General features: G+C 35.2%; 1 protein-coding gene across 1 annotated transcript in view; it reads right to left on the bottom strand.

Annotated features, from left to right (window-relative positions):
* Mnat1 (MNAT1 component of CDK activating kinase) overlaps window positions 1–21,601 on the bottom strand; it is a 199,068-nt gene that overhangs the window by 28,619 nt on the left and 148,848 nt on the right. The window lies entirely within an intron of this gene.

Here is a 21,601-nt window from a genome sequence, read left to right as displayed (position 1 = left end):
TACAAAGCTATATTAACAAAATCAACATGGTACTGGCACAAAAAAAAAAAAAAAAAAAAAAAAACCAGACATGTAGACTAGTGGAATAAAAGAGAAGACACAGGAACAACTATGTGGAGTTGCAGATATCTGATTTTTTACTAAGAGGCCCAAAACATGTACTGGAGAAAAGACAGCCTCTAATAAACAATGCTGGGAAAACTGAATATCCACTTGGGGAAGTCTGAAACTAGATCCCTACACCTCTTACCCTGTAGTAAAAGCAAATAAAAATGGATCAAAGACTTAAGACAGGAAAATAGAAACTCTAGGAAAAAAATGGCCAAGTTGTAAGCGGCAAAATTCAGGCTGTCCAAGATTAAGAATCCTGACAACAGAAAATAAGAATTTAGGGGAAGAAAAAAATGAAGTAGATCCCCAGGTACCAGGAAGGAACTGACTGAAAAATTAAAAACCCACAGAGATATTAAAGAGACAAAATACAATGTAGAGAAAGAAAGAAACAGCCTGGATTCTCCCAGGCTGCTAGCTTCCATGAAAGGTAGACCAAACCTGCAGAGACAACGTGAACACTACAGACTCCAGGGGGCCCCAGGGAGAAATGTGGCATGGAACAGATCAGCAGATGTTGTGAACCACAGGGACAACAGGGGATTCTGCTCCCACAAGAGTTCTTCTACAGGCAACAGCTGGGGTTGAGCCAGCCAGGTGTCCCTCTATATCCCTGGAGAGAGTGCTTAGTAAGGTGCCATTCCAGAAAAGGCTCTGGGACTCAGAGAAGCCACAGGGCAGCTATACTTCTGGGTTCCCAGTATTATTACCCTCTCAGTGTCTGGGTGAGAGGCAGCATGGGAAATGGCCATGACCAAAAGCAGGAAGGAAAACAGACTGCCTGAGGTGTTGAGAAAAAGGACAATGCCTGAGACCCAAGACCAGAGGCCAGAGGCTAGACACAGCCTGAGTTCCTCTGGATTTGAAAGTCATGGCATTGGAGTCCTCCCTTTGCTGCCTACTGCTTCCTGCATCCAGCACAAATCTGGAGTCTGGATGCCTTCTTCATCAACTAGTGTGAGCAGGCACAAATCTCGAAGGATACTGCCACAACTGGAAAGAGCAAAAGGGCCTCAGAGAAAAATGAGAATTGCTAGACCCCAAAATTGTAGATCTCGAAAGAACACCATGCATTCAAAATCACAGAAAATCTTCTTTTGTGTGTGTGTGTGTGTGTGTGTGTGTGTGTGTGTTGTATCTATTTCTTCTTTCCTTTCCTCTTTCTTTGACAGTATTTTAGTGGGGCTTAGGGAATTTTCCCTTGTCCTTTTTCCTTGCTTCTTTTTTCTATCTCATTTTTTTAACATCTTACTCTTCTTTTTTATTTTGTTCCTCTTCTTCCTTTTAATTTTCCTTTTAATCTTTTTTTTTCTCTATATAATATTTTCTCCCTTTTTTCTTTTATCTTCTATTTCTTGTCAGATTTGCCTGTTATTTACCTAATTTTATAAAGATCCTTCAATTCCACAATAGGATCCTTTGTCCCCCTTCTCTCTCTTCCTTCTACTACCCTATAATTTAAAGCTTCAAAGTTGTTTTTTCTTGCATTTCCCACTCCCAATCCCCTATATTTTTAATAGTGTAATCATTGAAGCTTTATTAATCTTTAGATAGTTAACTCTATAAAATTACTTTTTCATTATTTTACACTGACAGCAAATATACAGTTGTTGCATTTAGTGCATATTTCCTATAAGTCAATACCTGGGTTATTTTACTGTTTAAACTATAATTCTGGGGTAAGGCTGGTACATAGTAGCTTTTTTTGGATGCATGAGTATACAATTTGTGTCAGATGATTCTATTATAGTCAATTTGTTTACTATTTCCAGGGTTGCATAACTGTTACTGTTAATGGGTTTTCTGTGTAAGCCAACACCCTGACCTCTGTTAGGTCAACAACACTAAAATCCACTCCCAGAGAACTCCATGTTGTGGCAATTACACTGCATCCTCCTCTCCCAAATTAACAGAGGTAGTCAGATTGTGGGGCAGAGACAAAGGACTATAGTTAGCCATGCCCAAACTATATCACTGAAAAGTGAGTAACTCAAGGGATCTCTATTCTAGCTGCAAAGTCTTTCCACTATAAGCATCCAGAAATCTCAGCATAAAACTAAACAAATGAAAAGAAAAGAAAAGAAACCAGAAACATGAAAAGACAAAGAAACAAAATGTTTTCAAAAACTGTCAACTTCTGAAAAGCCAATCCAGGGGGCATTGAGGAGAACATTAGCTACACATCTGAGTTACTCCAAAGCATAACAGAGGAGGTTAAAAAACAGACTAAAGAGGTACTCAGTGGAACAATAGAAGATGTAACTAAAAGGATAATGGAAGTAATAATCAAAATGATCCAGGAGCCAATAAAATGATCCAGACATTAAAAAAAAAAAGCTAGCTGAGCTAAACTAAATGATACAAAGTATGATTGACCAGTTCAGTAATTAGAATTAGAGGCCATGAAAGGTTTCAATCAGAAATCCAGGAAATTAAAAATTTTATTGAGAGTATGGGCAGGAGAAGTGATCAAAGTGAGGACAGAATTTCAGAATTAGAAGATAGGGATACTTTCAAAGATAAACTACTCAAGTTAGCTTAAAAATAAGATAACATTAAAAATGGATCGATCCAAGAGCTGCTAGAGGGCATAAAGAAGACTAATCTAAGAGTACAGTACTTGAAATAAGTGAAAAAAGCATGTGACTGCAAACGCATTAAAAACATGTTCAAAGAAATAATAGCAGAACACTCCTCAAATATAGACAAAGGAATGAGGCATACAGAATCCTTAATAGCAGTGACTAAAACAGAAACCTACATGCCACATCATAAATTACCAAAGTCCATCACAGGGACAAAATCTTGAGAAAAGCAACAAATCACATAAAAAGGTAAGACAATAGAATTACAGCAGACTTCTAAACACAAACTTTAATTGCTGGGAGAGCTTGGAGTAAAGTGCTTCATGCCCTAAAACATAAAAACTTCCAATCCAGACTTGCGTATCTTTCAATACTTTCCTTTAAAACTGTTGGAGAAATAAGGTATTTCCAGACAAGGAGCACCTCAAAAAAATTAATGATCTCCAAACCAGACTCAAAAAAATTTTCAAGGATATACTAGAAAGAGATAATAAGCCAATAAAGCCAATAATTCAAAGAGAATGAATATACTTGGCAGAATGAACAGCTAAGGAAAAGGAAAAAAATATAAAGAAATCAGACATATGGGCTGGGGATTTAGCTCAGTGGTTCTGCTGCCTGCCTTGTAAGCACACAGTCCTGAGTTTGATCCCTGGTACAAAACAAACAAACAAAATAAATCAGAAACAGAAAAATAATGCAATGGCAGGTATAAGTCAATACCTTTCAGTAATAACTCTCAATGTGGTCTCAATTCTTCAGGTGATAGACACAGATTGGCAGAATGGGTGAAGAAACAAAGCCCAACAATACACAGTATACAAGAAACAGTTAATTTAAAAGGAACTTCATATATTAAAAATCAAAGAGTAAAAAAGAATATTGTATGCAGTGAGAACCTGAAAAAAAAAGCAGAAATAGCTATCCTAATTTCAGACAAAGTGGATTTCAAGGTATAACTGATCAGAAGCAGCAAAGAAGGTCACCACGTATCAGCTAAGGGAATTCAACAGAAGAAATAACAATTATAAACATAACATGAAACACCGGCAAGCCCAATTTCACAAAACAAACACTAATGGATGAGAAAAATCAGATAAACACAATTACAGTTGTAATGGAGGACCTCAATATTTCACTGTCACAACCAGATAAGTAGATGAAAAAAATCAACAAAGAAATATTGGAGTTGAACTAAACCATTGAACCAATGGACTTAATAGATATCTATAGTCTCGCACCCAACAAACATGAAATACACATTCTGCTCAGTAGCATATGGGAATTTTCTCCCCAACAGACCACATGCTAACCCATAAAATGTTTCAGTAAATGCAAAAGAATAAAACAACCCTTGCATGTTATCAAAACACAGTGCAGGAAACTAGAAATTAGTGACAAAAGAAACCACCACGGAAACTAGGCAAACACACAGAAATTAAACAACACCCTCTTGAATAATCAATGGATTACAGAAAAAATTAGAGAATTCCTAAAATCAAAAAATAATGCAGTACAACATACTGGAAACCAATAAGAGGCAATGAAAGCAGTTCTAAGAAGAAATAGCAACAAGAAAAAGGAAATATTTAGGAATTAACCTAACAAAGGGAGTGAAAGACCTCCACTATGAAAATTATAGAACTCTAAAAAAGAAGATCAAAGACGACATCAGAAAATGGAAAGAGGGGCTGGGGATTTAGCTTAGTGGTTCTGCTGCCTGCCTCGCAAGTACAAAGTCCTGAGTTTGAGCCCCAATACCAAAAAAAAAAGAAAGAAAGAAAGAAAATGGAAAGATATTCCTTGTTCCTGAATAACCAAAACCAATATAGTCCAAATGGTCATATGTCCAAAATTGTTATACAGATTTAATGCAGTCTCAATGAAAATATTAATAACATACCTCACAAAATCCCAAAATTCATATGGAACCAAAAGAGACCTAGAATAGCATAAGCAATTCTGAACAATAAAGGCAAGGCAGAAGGAATAATTCTAGACTTCAAATTGTACCACAAAAGTACATTGTTAAAAATAGCACAGTACTGGCAAAAGACAAACAAACAAACAAACCAAAAACAACAACAAAACCACCCAGGCTGTGGATCAGTTGAACAGAATAGAGAATTCAGAGACAACCCCAGGCACACAAATGCCCCCCACTTCATTTACAGTGGTTCCAATGAACAACAGAAAAAGAGGAAAACACATTTACCTAGATTATTTTTGAAGTTCATTTAATGGACTCTAAATTGATTAAAAACCTCTCTAAAATTAGAGAAGGTAACCTACTTTGTGGCATATCTAATACGGGAAGGTTTGAGGTTTAGTACCTACTAAGTATATCAACTCCACTGCTTCCCCTTAAATTATGCCTAATTTACCCCTCCAAATTCAAATCAGAAAAATAATAAATGAAACATAAATACAAATATACTAAGGTACTGAAAATTCTATGTCACACAAATTCCTGTTAGCAAAAGCAGTTCTACATAAATGTCCCATTTTAACTCACAATTTCTCAACTTTATGATCATATGAGAGCAATACACAGTCATAAAAACTGTACCTGAAAGTCTGAATCTTGCTTACTTCCCAGGGTAATGATATGCCATGTAGCCCTCCCTTTTCATACTGCCTATACCAGTGAGCCACAGCTCCACCTAGCCTTGTGGTCCTAAGAATAAAACAGTCTACACTCCATAGTGCATTGCATTGCTGCATTATTCTGTTATGCTTACCATGTCAAATTTCCTGAAAACATTTAAATTATCACATAGCATACAAATTATAGTGTAACAATACTAACAACTACCTATCTGAAAATAAACGTGATCTCTAAAACATGGCTTGAAAGACGGTAAATGGTAGAGTACAGGATAAGAAACAGTTAAACAACTGTATAGTCACCTAATATGTTTAATTCTTTGGGAATTACTGTTAATAGTGCAGAATAAAATTCTTAAGAACATGACATTAAATATGAAATATATACAATATCATAGTTGGCAAGAAACACAGATCACAGAGAGATAAAATTGAGAACTGTCAGGTCATGCAGATGCTTAAAAGACAAGATTAAGAGGGCTCTGGGTATAAATTTTTTTTATAAATATTTTTAAGTGCATGTTTGTAATATAGAATAGTGATGTTTGCTTTGGGGGATTGGTACATTCAGATAATATATCTTGATCATTTTCAAGTAACAGTAGCAATAAAAAGTAGCAAATTAAAATGTATATAATATTTAGAGTAAAAAGCAAATAGTTGAAGTGCCTGTACACTGTGATATTGCCTTAAACTGTATTAATCATTACGCAGTAATAACCATAAGGAAGAAAAAACTTTAACTTTCTAAAAATTGCAATTTCTTTCATTAAAAAAAGAAATGAAATGTTATACTAACTGAAACTATAGTTCCAGGATGCAAGCCAATTTATAATAAACCAACCCTGAAATATAAGCATATTGGTATAGTTTTGCAAGGCAAAATAAAAAAAATTAAAATTCTCTTTTTAAAAGTGCACTTTTTTACTAAAAATAAAACACATTTTAAGAAACATGAATGAATAAAAAACAAATTTATCAGTATAATTTTACACTGTACTTACATAAGGGAAAAGATAAGCAGGACTTTAATAAAACTTGTTTGAGAAAAATAATTTATAAAAATTTAAATAATAATAATATATTCCTGATGTTGTTGGGTGGCAAAATTTTAGTAGGAAAAGCATGTACCTGTATGGTTTCGATAAGAAAAGCTCTTTCTTTCCATCTCCTAATGGAATTGATATCATGCCAATTTTAAAAAGTATCTGTCTCTTACAAAGCAGGAATCAAGTGAAAAATGCAGTTGTCTATGAAATTTAAAGTATTCTCTCATTTTTCAATTCTATGCTCTCTATCAAAATAGTTATAGAAAATAAAATAAAATAAAAAGAATGGTAATCTACTAACATAAATACTGGTGAAAACTAGAAGTTCAACTACTGTTTTAAATATGAAGATATTATTTTAAACATTAAAATAAGCTTATATTGTTGAAAATACATCACATGTTTGAAAAAATTACTCCATATACAAAAAAAGGAAGACTGGCTTTAGTGACCCAAACCACGTGGTACAGGTCACAAATTATGAAAACAGAAGCAGAAGAGCAGGGAACTTGTGAATATCATTCTGATACAATAAAATGTTTTGTTCCCACTGACTGGATATTTTACAAAAAATAACACATTTACATCTTAGGTCACTAGCAAGCATAAACAGGATAGCAGCCCTTTCAAAGATAGCCTTTGTTTCTTTTTCCAGGTCAGAACATGACACAACATACAGTTTTCTCTGCCCATCAAGAAATTCATCATCTATGCAAAGGCCTCTTTGAAAGATCTTTCACTGTGCTTGGATGGATCACCAGCTGCCAAATCAAAAGCAAAATGTAGAAAAAAAAGGACAAAAAAAAAGGGCACCGTGATCCTAACACTCGGGAGACTGAGGCAGGAGGATTACTGGGAGTTCAAGGCCAGTCTGGGCTACACAGTGAATGTAAGACCAAAGTGAATGTAAGACCAACATGAACCACATAGAGAGACCGTGTCTCAAAAACTGTGTGTGTGTGTGGGGGGGCAATTTATTTTTCTAGACAGGGAAGAACAACCAGTGTGTACAAAGCAAAAACCAAACAAAACAACAACAAAAAAATGACATATAGTGGATAGAAGGGGAGCTTAATAATTAAAAGTGAAACTGATGAAAAGGAATATACTTATAATATGAAATCTGAAGCAAAGAAAACTAGTAAGGAGTATGGATATTCTACAAAAACAAATATTTAAGTAGACACCATCCAATGGACATATAACACACTTAATTCCCAAAGTGGCCAAATACAAAATTTGAATAGTCTGCTGGTATCTAAGAGAGTATTTAATTAATTTACACTGTTTAGATAAACTGGCTCTGGAAATGTTTAACGAACCTTTTATCTTTACAACTAAGCAACTTTTCTCAGAGTGTCACAACTCCATGGGCATAGCATTTTTAAATTATGTGTGTGCGAAGTGCATGTGTGTGCTAGTACACAAGCAGGAGTAGTACTCATAAATATTTGGGACTTTAGCACATCAAATGTACAATATGGGTCTAAGGTATATATCTACAGGCAGATTTTTAAAATAAAACACCCCAAGAGAAAGACAGAAGTATGAATTTTTAAAATTTTGAGTTTCACGCAGTGCTGCACATGGCTTTGTTTTGGCGCAATCTTTGATAGTCTACCTATTTTGGTCCAGCTGAGCAGCTGTGGCAAGTGGTAGTGGTGAATCAGAAGGAAGCAGCAGCTGCACATGTTCTCTGGCAGGAGAATAAATGCAGTCTTATCCCCCCTGACTTCTCCCATGGGCCTCCCTTAACATAGCAGGCAGCAAGAGTGCACACTGAGAATGCAGACCCAAGCAGCTGCCTTAGGCGTCCTTCAGAAGTTTACGACAGCTCTCTCAGAAGACTCCAATCTCTGGTACATTCTGTGGGCGGACTGAAACTCTGAAGGAAGACATTTCTGTGAAAGACGTCCTACAGTCATGACATGCAAGTCCAAAGTGCTGGCATTTTACTAGATTATTCCTCTACTGGAAGTCAGAGGCCAAGACCTATTAATTCAATCCTTTAAATTTCTTCTGAGTTCATTATCTCAACTACAAGCACTCTGTTCAGGTCTTTCATATTTTGGCTATTTTAAAACAATCAGACTCTCAAATACATTTTCCATATTGCCTCCTTCAGAAATATCTTTCTAAAATATAAACCTGAGTATCTCACCTACTTAAATTTCTTCACCAGCTCTGACTGGTAAAAGTATATGGTACAGAGTCCAAGTATAGAGATGGCTATACTCTTTCAACCTCAATTTAGGATGCAAAAATAAAAAGGGAAAACGTGTGCTCTTAAAAATATTTAATGTAGTAAGTAAGATTCCTCACCATCTGATCTTAACTACTTTGTTACTCCTTGTTACAAACTGTGCTTTAGTCAGAGTGAGCAACTTACATTTTCCTCAATCACACCATGTTTCTTCAAATCTCTACATCTTCTCCTCTGACAGAACAGTCCCTGCATGCTACTAGTAGACTCATTTACCTAGAAAATAGTTTACATGCCCATATTCTGTAATGCCTTCCTTGATCCTTCCCATAGTATGGTTTACATGACAGTCTTCCTCTCCAGACCGTCAGCTCCTGAGACAGGAAACATGGTTAACTGGTCTTCAGAGGTTTTGCACCAAGATGACTACCTCTGATACACTTCAGAGGGAAAGAGAATCCTGCAGTTGTCACTATCGTACCCCCACCCCCGAATACTTCTCATTTCAGAATTATCTGTGTCATTGAAAAAGGCACTATAGAGTGAGACTGAGATGAGACGGGCTGGAGCTGGGCAAGAGAAACTGAGATGTTGTGGGAGCTGTTTTTGCTTAACAAAGCTGTTATATTTTTCTGACCTCTAAATGCAAACATTTTGGATTGGAAGAGCAAAACAATATTTAGACCTTTTGGCATTGTAAGGTTAGATGTTTGCTTTAGGTTAAAGAATGTGGTTCCTATCAAAATGTTTCATGGCTTAAGAATCAGAGGCTATACTTAAGATTTAATTATAAGTTGACAGGAAAGATATAAGATGTACCTTTATAATTTTCACATCAAAATTAAATTCCAACTTAGGTGCAGTTGCACATACCTATAGTCACAAGTACATGGGAAGGTGAAGCAAAATTATTGCTTGAGCCTAGGAGTTCAAAACCAGCCTGGGCAACATAGTGAGACAATCTCAAACAAACAAAAAAATGGAAAATTATACCTAAAATTAGAAATTCCTCAGCCTTACTCACTTCTAATATTTACAAAACTAAAAACTAAAAATGTAATTCAGGAAAAGTAACATTTCTCAGCTCAAGGAAAGATCAGGCTCAAAAATCCTGTAGTGTTGCTTCCATGTACTAGGAAATAGTAGGGATGAGACACAGAACATGTCTTTAAAAGGAATTCATTGAGGAAAGAATATTCTTTTTTTAAAAATGGCAGTGAGACAATTGGGTATCAATGTGGAAAGAAAATGAACTCAGACACTTACTTCATACAATATATAAAAATTAAATGTACATGAATGATAGGCACCAATGCAAATGCCAAACTAAAACTTGGAGAAAAACAGGGTGAAATCTGCACACTTCAGTTAGGTGAATGCATCTTAGATACCACACTAGAAAGCATGGTAATAAAAGAGAACAATTAGTAAGCTGGATTTAGCAAAGTTGAGTATGTTTATGCTTCAAAGATACTAGGGTTAAAAAGTAAAATGACAAACCACACTTAGGGAAAATATTTACATATTATAAGAACTGGCATCTACACTGTATTAAAAATTCTTGTGACTTGATAATAAGATAAAATACTTCATTTAAAAATAGGCAAATGATCTGAACAGCCATTTCACTGAACAAGATATGTGAATGGGTACTAAGCACATAAAAACATACACATCACCGTTAGTCATTACTGAAATGCAAATTAAATCCCCAAAGTGACAGCATTTTCCATCCACTAAGATGGTTATAATCAAAGTGACAGATAATTATAAATGTTACCAAAGATGATGGAAAACTTGAGAACACATGAACTTTTAGGAGTGTAAAATGGTATAGCCACTTTGGAAAAAAAACAGTTCTGCAGTTTCTTTAAAAAGTTATAAACACATGGCCGGGGATTTAGCTCAGCAATTCGGTGGCCTGCCTTGCAAGCACAATGATCCAAGTTCAATCCCCGGCACCACCCCCCAAACAAGTTATAAACACATATTTGCTGCATAATCTAGCAACTCATTCCCTAGAGAAATAGAAATATATATGTGTGTATGTGTGTGTATATATATATATATATATATATATATATGCAAGTACTATGAATATTCATTGCAGAATTATTCATTATGTCCAAAAAAAGTGGAAATAACCCCAAAGCTCGTTGACTAATGACTAGAGAAGCCAACAATGTATATCTATACAGTGATATATTAACAGAAGTAAAAAATGAAATACAAATCTATGTACCATATAAAACTCAAAAACATGAAGGGAGCCAGATTAAAAAAAAAATCACATATTTATGATTCCAATTAGATGAAATGTCTAGAATAGCTAAACCTATACAGCCAACAAAGAGATAAACAGTTAGCTAAGTCTAGGCACAGAAAATGAGCATTAATTGTAAATTAGCATAAAAAGAAAACAGAAAGGATAGGGGATGCGGTTGAGCTCAGTAGAATGTAAAAGTGTCAGCATCTTGTTTAAAGAGCTGTTGACTATTTTCTCCTTCTTCTGTGAACACTCTCCTGACCCATCATGGTGCTCTTTGCCAGTAATGGTGTGTTCTCTTGTGATGACACAACTGTCTGAAAACAGACCTCAGAGCGTGAAGTGCAGACCTTTCAGGATGTGGAGGCAGCAACAACTGAGCAGAAGAGGGAAAATAGGTGGCCAAGGAGGGAAGAGCTGGCCAGGTGAGATCAGATAGTTGCGAGACCTTCAAGAGTGCTCCACTGTCATCAGATTTTACCGACAAAAAAACAAATGTGAACATGAAGTTATTGAGAATTCAAGGTGGTACTCATGGAGCATTAGACTCCAAGTACAGGGCCTCTCTAAACACAGAATTCCCTCCAGGGCATAAGCCCCTATATGATGCACACACAAAACTGGCCCTGACAATAGTGAGAAGTGTACTACTCGGCAAACATACCCCTGAAATCACTGAATCATAGTCTCAACCAAGGTTAATGAACTCTGCAGTACTATGTAAATTATATTTTAATAAAGTTTTAAAAATGGCTTTAAGTTTTTGGTGGTGGTCTCATGTCCATGTCCACATGAAGCTTCCACATAAACCCACAAGTCAGGGTTCAGATGAGTTTCCAGACAGCCGAACACAGAGCTCCAGAGCTCCCTAGAGTGTGGCTTACTCAGGCCAAGAAGTTCTGCGCCCCTCACCCATGCATCTTCCATCGGGCCGTCCATCTGTGTCTTCTGCGATATGCGTGTGATGGGTAAACACAAGTGAAGTATTTCTCTGAACTCTGAAGTGCATATGAAAGTAATCAAATGGGGGGTAGGTCATGGGAACCCCAATTTATAGCCAGTAGGAAGTATAGGTGAAAACTTGCCACTGCGGCGGCATCTGAAGCGGGGGCAGCGCAGTGTCAGGACAGCAGTAGAGTACTCAGCTGGCACCACTGCTGTGGCTCGGACGTGGGGGAAACACATCTGCTATAACATGTGCCAAGCAGGGTTTGAGAATAGTGAAAGCACTTAAGTTTTGTCACATCTCTAAAACGCTTTGTAGGTACAATCGGGGTAATTTCTGAATAGTTTATTTCATAGCAAAAGCAGACCTTTTAACCACTAGTGATTTCCAACCAGAAAGGAAGGCCAAATGAATAGTTCCATGATAAACGTCCACAATCGAGGCTGAATCGCCATCAAGAAATCTCCTCACACTGAACAATTTCAAGGGCTAAACTGCTTCTGAGAGAGTCAACTCCATGAACATGAGTCCTACAACTACTTGGTGTTTTCCTGAAAGATTTTACATTCCGCCAAAATGCACATTTCAAAATCATTAGGGAAAGTAGGAAGTAATCCATGCAAAACTAGCATTATGAATCTCACAAACACAAAAGAAACCAAATACAAAAAGATCACATCACCAGAACACTAACAAAAACGTGAAAAATCTCCAGAGTATTAACAATTTATTTTAAAAGGTGGGTTAAATCACAAAAAAACAGTAATACTGTAAACATGGGTTTTATAAGGAAGGAAGAAAAAACTGTAACTGGATAGAAGGAGTTATAAGAAAATGATAAGGTTGCTAAGTATGATAGTAAGAGTAAAATGCACAAAAACTGGAGCAGTACTTCTGAGATAGAGTGCACAGCAAAACTAAGGCAAAAGAAGAGGCGTAATTAGACATTTTGTACAATATTCTCTTCATTGCTGGGTGTGGTGGCGCATGCCTATAATCCCAGCACTGGGGAGGCTGAGGCAGGGGCAGGAGGGTCACTGTGAGTTCAAGACCATCCTGGGCTACATAGTGAGTTCCAGGTCAGTTTAAACTACATAGTGAGAGCCATGTGTGGTGGCGCACACTTGTAATCCCAGCACTCGGTAGGCTGAGGCAGAAGGATCGCTGTGAGTTCGAGACCCTCCTGGGCTACACAGTGAGTTCCAGGTTAGTCTCACTACATAGTGAGACCCTGTCTCAAAAAAACAAAACAAAACAAAACAAAAAAGCCCAAACAATATTCTCTTCATTGCGTGGTGACTCATTGTATTCAGTTGTGTTAATATATTTGTATATTTAAGTTCAGCTGCTATTACTTACTAGGTAAACACATTTTACTTACTGGGGAAAATCATATGCAAACTAAGATGATGTTCACATTAAACATATATGGCTGGGTGTGGTGGTGCATGCCTGTAATCCCAGCACTCAGGAGGCTGAGGCAGGAGGATCCCTGTAATCAGTCTAGGTTACATAGTGAGTTTAAGGCCAGTCTGAACTATGCAGTGACACCCTGTCTCAAAAGAACCCCCCCCAAAAAATATATATATATCATACCACTGTTTACCATTTGTGTATAAGACAATATGTGTAACAGATATGTCTTCTAAAAATGGGCAATGTAAAAACGTTTCATTTGAACTACTGCCTACTTCAATTTATGTCCCAGCTGTCAACTTGTCCTCTCACCCCTTTCTTATCTTACTTTACCCAATATCCCCCCACACTGACATCTCTCAATGACCACATTTCTGGATCTCTTATTCAGGTTATTTTTGTCAGTATGGGCTCAGTACTTTAATTCTGAACATCAGGGAAGGAGATGTTGTTTGGTCGTATAGTACCACAGAAAGATAACAGATATAGATATTGTTATTTCTTATTTTAAAGATGGCTTAACATTTCATTTTTCTTCAAATTAAAAAACAGTATATCTCAATTTAGCTTTTTTTTACTATAGCTCCCAACAGGAAGAAAACAAATGCTCTCACTTTAATCTATACTACAGTTTTACTACTTTCAAAGTATGCAAAAGATTTTTAAAAAATTGACATCACTTAAATACCTCTTTGTTACTGGGACAAACTTGGTAATATAAATTGGGATAAATTATAAACCCCATGGTGTAGGACACATACCAATAAATTACATGGCAAAAATCTCAAAAATAAATAAAAATAGGCTATCGTTGTTATTACAAAGATTGAAATAAGTGTTTTCCATTTAGAAAATGTATTGGCCAAACAAGATTTCACTAAAAACTGAAAGCTACATGAAACAGCGAGAAGTAAAACACTTGATTCCTCAAACAAAGGTTTTTTTGGCTTCCTTGTAAAAATGTCTCCTCTTTTAAAGGACACTCTTATTCATTAAAGTATAAGTAAGTGCCTGATATTAAAAGTCAATTAGGGTGCTGGGGATTTAGCTCAGTGGCTCTGTGCCTGCCTCCCAAGCACAAGGTCCTGAGTTTGATCCTTGGTACCAGAAAAAATAAATAAATGTATATATGTCGATCAGGCCTCAAGTAGGCCTTAGGAATGTATCCTTCAATCTGGAGACTTTTGCTGATGAAATAATTGGAAGACAACAATTGCACGAAAATTTACAAAGAGTCTATTTATAAAAGTAACAGAAAGTGAACTAAATATCTAAACTAAAACTGGTTAAATAAATTACAACATGGAATGCTTTAATGCAATGGATAAACATGGCTAAGATATAGCTAAAAGAGGTAACAAAACAATAATATAGCATATGCTCCTTTATAAGACAAAAATTATACATGAAAATAGGAAAAGACCTAGAAAATGATTTTCTAAGATTATACCCCTGGTTCTTTGAGTGCAGTCCCTAGTCAGCGACATCAGCATCACTTAGGAACTTGCTAGGAAAATTCTTGGAGCCCTGTTTAATCAGAAGCCCTGACAGTGGAGCTGAGTGATCTGTTTCAGTAAACACTCTACGATTCCGACAGATTCCAAAGCTTGAGAATCACTACTCAAAACCCTTTGTTGGAGTCAATATCTGTTTGAGAATCTAATGAAAAAACTATGAATTTTCTTCCAGAAAATGCACATTTGGACAGATGCTCAGCTTTTACGTACAGATAAATATAGGGCCAAAAAACACCAGCAGTAGTACAGTACTATTCCACAGTGGATTCTATTAAGCCCTACGACTCCCCACCTATAACAAATAACACATAATTATTGCATATAAATTGCCAAAATTAAATAGCAAAAATACAAAATGTGAACCAAATCCGCAAGTCCAGAACACCAGCATTTCTTCCAGTTTATCTTCAAAGCTGACACAAAATCTTCTGAGTTTAACTTTCCAAATTTCTAAACTTTATTGGGTTTATAGGTTGAACTTAGGGCCTTTGCAGTGGAGAATTCTCACATGATCACTATTCAGTTTGACTATCAATCTGTACTTCCTGTCCTTAAAAGAAAAGCTTTTTAGAAAAGGTTTTTGAAAAGACTCACTATTTTAGAAACAACATAGCACAGAGTTCATAGGCCCTAAATCATACATTTTAAGCAGGTCCCTGATTTCCTTATCGTTTACACAAAGACCCAAGATCAAACCACAGAAATGTCAAGTCATAGCTTCAAAAGAAAACAACAGTCTAGCTAATTAAAAGATGTAACTAGAACATCAATAAACATCTCCTACTTTTATTTTTCATCAAATCAATTTTAGGTTTCTGTGGTAGCACACATACCTCTTATGGTAATTTTAATTTTAACCATATAAAATTATTAATGTTATTCTTAGACAAATATTCAACTCTTTTTTTAAAATACTACATGCACACCTGCCATTCTCCTATCAATGTGAGCAGGAAACCATTTCTCCTCTACATCGTGAGCAATAGAAAAGTACTTATTAAAACATTAATCACAGTCCATTATATTCTGACTCACTGCCAAAAGTTCCCATTACATCACTGAAAATATCTATTAACCAAAACCTGCTTCTGACAAGTTACAGACTGTAGCGTTTAGAACTTAGTAACGTAAAAGTCAGTTTAAAAAGAACAGTTGCACAATTGATTTTGCAGTGGCAGCAAAAATAATTTATTTTTTCTGACATATATAACCAAAAGGTTGATTTAACTGGTGTTTCTACTGTAAAATTATTTAAAAATTAACCTAGTGTTATTAGACACATTTACTATTAAAGTATTACATTCCAATGACTAAAATGTGAAATTAAAAAATTTTACATGTGCTGAATACACCACTGTATATAAAATGTATTGACTCGTGTAAATATGGGCCTTGTTGAGGGCCGTGTCTCACAGGAAATTGTTGCAAATGAAAACCATCCCTGTTCTCCACTTCCACTCTTCAGGATTTATGTTTTTACATTTAAAACCAGTTATATAGAGAAACAAAAAAACATGGCAACTTTACCCTCCCGTCAGAATAATGACTACTTTGGGGATTCTGAGCATGTTTAAATAATTTAATATTATTGAAAGCAAATCTTAAGTATATTTTGATTTTATACTAACAGAACCAACTATCTAGTTTTCACTTCTTGGACTCCTTATTTGGGGAATGGTAACACTGACTTCCGAACAAGAAAGCATTACTTCCAACCAGAAGGAAGGGAGATAACAATAAAGTACTAAGAAAAAAAAATAAGGTTTCTGAGTACTTATTTCCAATCATTCAGTAAACAAATGTTAAGGGCTGGGGATTTAGCTGAGTGGCACTGTGCCTGTCTCACAAGTGCAAGGTCCTGAGTTCAATCCCTGGTACTAAAAACAAAAAACAAAAACAAACAAACAAAAAAACTCCCAATCCCCCCAAAAAACAAAGTAAACAAACATTAAAATAATAAGAAACACCAATTCCAATGGTTAAAATTTAAATGAATGACAATGTTAAGTACTGGGAAGGGCAAGGAGCGCCTGTAACTTTCACACACATAGTGGAGACACAAATGGCATGACCTTTTTGGACGATGTCATTTTCTTTAAAACTTAAGACATATAAAATGATATGCTCATTGAACTCCTAGGAAATAACTCAAAAAGAAAACAGGGAAGAAAAGATACCTATGCACAAAGAGCTGTATATAAATGCTGATATCAGCCAGGTATGGGGGCTCATGCCTGTAATCTCAGCATTTGGGAGACTGACAGGAGGATCACTGTGAAGTCAAGGCTACTCTAGACTACACAGTGAGTTCAAGGCCAGCCTGGAATACATAGCAAGACCTGGTCTCAAAAATCCAAAAATGAACAAAAAAGCTCTTACCGGGTTTAACAAACCAAAACTAGAGGAAAAACCTAGAAACAATTCAAATATCCATCAATAGGTTACCAAATAAATTGTGGTACAGACTTACAGTGGAATATTATTCTGCAGTGAAGAGGAATGAAACATTGATATGCACTATAACATGGATGAATCACAAAGTAATCACTCTGAGTAAAAGAAGTCAAACAAAAAAGAACTGATCTTCCATTTGTATAAAATGCTAAAAAATGCAAACTAATTTATTACTCCTAAAAACACAAGTGGCTTTTTAGTGGAAAATTGAGGTGGTCAGAAAAAATTATAAAATGACACCAGGAAAGTTTGGGGAGTGATGGATATGTTTATTATCTTGCTTATGATGACAATTTATTTGTTTGTTTATTTATTTTTATTTGGGAGGGTACCAGAGATTGAACTCGGGACCTTGTGCTGGAAAGGCAGGCAATGGCACCACTGAGCTAAATCCCCTTGATGACAGTTTTTAAGTGATATACAAAAATGCATCAGACTGCATTTTAAGGACATGTGCTTAAATATGCATGTTTGTTGTTACATCAGTTATACTTCGGTAAACCTGTTTCAAACTAGAACAAAACTCTTCCTATCTTAAAAAAAATCATATAAGTAAATTGGGCATTTTCATTAATGTAAGAAGCATCATGGGGTCTTAAGGATCTCACTTTTACCACTACCTTAAAAAATGCAATTGTTTTATCATCCCAAAAATTATTTCAATTATTTTCCACAATGTTAAATAAATCTTTAAAAGCTAAAATAGTAAGAATCAAAATAATGATGGACTCATATGAAGGATGATATGCTAAGCTAAATAAATCACAGCTATCAGGTCAACCTTTAGTTTTCTTACTAAATTATTACCTAAACCACTGCATCACTTGAGGATATGAAAGAAAAATGACAAAGGAAGGTATTTCACTTGTATTTGATAAACCATAAGAACACAAAGAGGGAGAGGGCAGCCTTCTGAACTCTATGATGATAAAATAAAAATAATCATATCTGTAAAGTCTCAGATATATCCCGGATATTGTGATTTGTCAACTTGAATAAAAACCTCCTAGTAGACTAGTAAAGGCCTGGGTGTGTCTGTGGATGATTTATATGTACAATAAAAACTAAGGAATAGGCTTGTAGCCTGGACAGAATAAAAAGGAAAAGAAGGACCTTTTCTTCAGAGGAACTCTGGTCCTTGACATTTCCTTTGGTCGTTTATCTCCAGGTCTTTCAGGCTTCCAGTGCACATTATGTGGCCTTCCAACCTAGACTCTTAGGCTTTCTTACACTGACTGGTTCCTGGAGTTCCAGGCCTTTTCCCCATGACTGGACCCTTTAGTTTTCCAGCAACCAGATAGCTATTTTGGATTCTTCCATCCTGATTCTGCAGGCAGTCTATGGAAGCCCACCTAGCAGATCCTTACATAATCATATATATATAATATTAAATCTGTTCCTCTAATGAACCCTAAGTGATACATAATAATACACAGTGATACATACTATAGATGTATTGAAGTCTGGACTGCACATATACAAGATGTGTGGCCATTAATCAGTGATCAACTACATTCAAAGGGTGCTGTCTATCTAGGGTAAATACACATTGTGACAAAAACACATGGCATAAAAGTTTGATCCAGCTATGTTTAAATCTCTTACATTTTCTAATAAAATAGATTTCCACTACTCACTTAGTTGTAAAATAAACTTAAATTTTAAAAGTTCATTAGACCTAGATGAAAAACAGGGAAGAATATTTTCTCATTAAAATGAAGGTTAAAACTGAAAAGTCTACCTTATGATAGAAGCAGTTTATCTACCTTATGATAGAAGAAAATCAAAGACTTTCTCCACTTGCCTGAGGCTATGTTCATATATAATTTCCCTAAGACCTCAAATGTATGCTCCCTATTCTATAGAAACAATTTGAGTGGTGACATCCACTGTGTGCTGTGTTTAAAGCAACATTTCTCAAATTTTTCTTACCACAATTAACAATATACTTTACAAGAAAACCTACTATAAATGGATATATACAACTAAAATTAAAGTTTCATAAAATACACACGGGAAGTACAATATCCTTGGCCAGTTTACTTCGTTTTATTCCATTAAAAAAGATATACTCTACAGTCTGAAAATTATAGTCTTTCAATGTATCATGTTTAAACATTAAAATACTGTAAAAAGTGAGGATTAAAATGACACTGGAATAATTATCTGTAACAAATGAGCCCAGATCAGTTGGTAAACTCATGAAGCAGATGGTTAGGAAAAAGCCACCATCAGGCTGTGCAATATTAATTTCAATCAAGTGAAGGAATAAAGCCTTCAAAAAGTAGTTCTTCCTGAAGAAAACTGGCAGCTTCATGACAAACCAAGGAACCCTAAGAAGTTCCTTCCTGTTCCTGACTCAGTCTTTGGGAGACCACAACTATCTAAATATGTACTACAATTGGCCTCTCACTAGTAAACTCAAGTCATTGAATATTTCTTCATTTTCCTCTCGGATATGCAGGGGTGAGAACAGGAGAATAGAGTAAGTAGTAATAATAGTATTGCTTTTCCCTTTTTCAGTTTCATTTCTTTCAAAATTAAGTTTTAGGTAAAACTCAAAACAAGAAATCTGAAGGCTTACACTTTTCTACATCTAATCATTCCTTGCAGAGAATTTTTTTTTTTTATTGAGTTTATTGGTACATTTAGGGATACAGTACAGTTACATTCATTGTTGGGATCATGTACCTTTACATGGCAAGTCTTGATTCTCATTTTTTTCCCCTTACCTCTGCCCTCCCTTCACCCCCTCCTCCCCTCCTTGCAGAGAATTTTTAAAGCAATTAGAAAGTAGCAATCCCACAAGGCCTGATGCCCAACTCATCACAAATTTTCAAAGCTACACTGCTTACCTTTAACACAAACCAAACAAAAGTTCCAGAGAGATTAAGTTATTAGCAAAAGTAGCACAGAAGTGCCATCTATACTGAGTAAAGTTAAACCAAGTTGAAGTGGACAAATCTGTTCTTACAAAACAAAATAAAGTCCTAAGGATTTTAGTGTTTGATGAGGTGAACAAAATGCTGATCAAAACCAAAAGGAAAATTTTAAAACATAAAAAAACCAAGGAAATTATTATGGGAAATCTAAAAAAAACACAACCATTGTATGTTGTCCAGCTGAAAATATTTGCATATGCATCATGAAATACTGAATATTGATTCAATTTTAAAAGTATAAAATGACTATCAGGAGGTAACAGCAAGTGAAATAAGGGAAGGAAAGAGATTACAGAAGGCTAAATTCATCTCACATTAGGAAGTCAAAAGATAAGTCTCCAAATCCTTTTAAAATATTGCAAGCAAGTATGATGAAAAATTAACTTTTATAGCAAAAGAGACAAGATGTTTTGTCAACACAGGAGCTACAACACAAATGCCAATTTTCAGAAGAAACTTTATCAGGAGTTGCATGTCACACAGCCAGGGCAGATTGTTCATTATCACATCTGTGTCTCTCTACCAAATCATTTTCTGTAATAATCATGAAATCAGAAAGTAGTAACAATGCAGAAAAACACAGAAATATTGAGATTTTTTTTTGTTAGACTTTATTAAAATTTAATGTTAAAAATTTACATTGCAAAAAATATTAAAATACCTATTCATTATATTATTTGCTTTTTAAAATTGGGCAACATTTATAAGCATATAATGGATTGTCATGTTAAATTTTCTCCTTTAAGTTTTGACTTCTGCAAATTTAACAATTTCATTAAATTTGGTCTTTTTGCATATTTATGTTTAATCAGTGATATAGTTAGATTTTTTAATAATTTATCTTTGCTCATACTGCAGTAAGAACAGTTTTTGCTAATTTTAATTTCAAAAGTAGCTTTCATACTGCAATAGATACCCAAATTGCTAGGAAGTATCTTTGTGGTACTGATGAGTTTGGTAAAACTCAGTAAAATTTCTATTTCCCTATAAATTCTAGAAACTGCAACACTCCTCATGGCTTTAGCTCTATAATGTTAACTCTAGCAACTTTTCAATGATCTTTACAGTTGAAAACCTTTAAAAACAAAATTCTAAGAATTTAAGTTCTATTGTTCCATTTTCATAATTAGTGGACTATCACTGTTTAATTTAAATCTACTAAAGAAACTCAGGAATATGTAGTACCTCGGGGGAATTAGAAATTTTGCCATAAAGGAGCTAAACGAATTCTAAACCCTCAAAAACTTCCTCTTAAGTAAAATTAAATATAGCCAAGTCTATGTGGTAGGGGGTGGAGTTTGGGTGGGAGGGAGGAGCTTGGGACTAACTGTAAAGCAGGGGTTCTCTGAATGAAGGTCTGTATGCATCTGTTAGTAAAGGACAAGAAATATAGATGTGCTCATTAGAAAAAAAAATGTGTGTATGTATGTGTATGTATGTGTGTGTGTGTGTGTGTGTGTGTGTGTATATATATATATATATATATATATATATATATATATATA

The sequence above is a fragment of the Fukomys damarensis genome, unplaced genomic scaffold (genome assembly GCF_012274545.1).
Source record: "Fukomys damarensis isolate Sample0158 unplaced genomic scaffold, DMR_v1.0_HiC HiC_scaffold_21, whole genome shotgun sequence".
NCBI classification, from domain to species: domain Eukaryota; kingdom Metazoa; phylum Chordata; class Mammalia; order Rodentia; family Bathyergidae; genus Fukomys; species Fukomys damarensis.
This window is presented reverse-complemented; position numbering and strand designations above follow the sequence as displayed.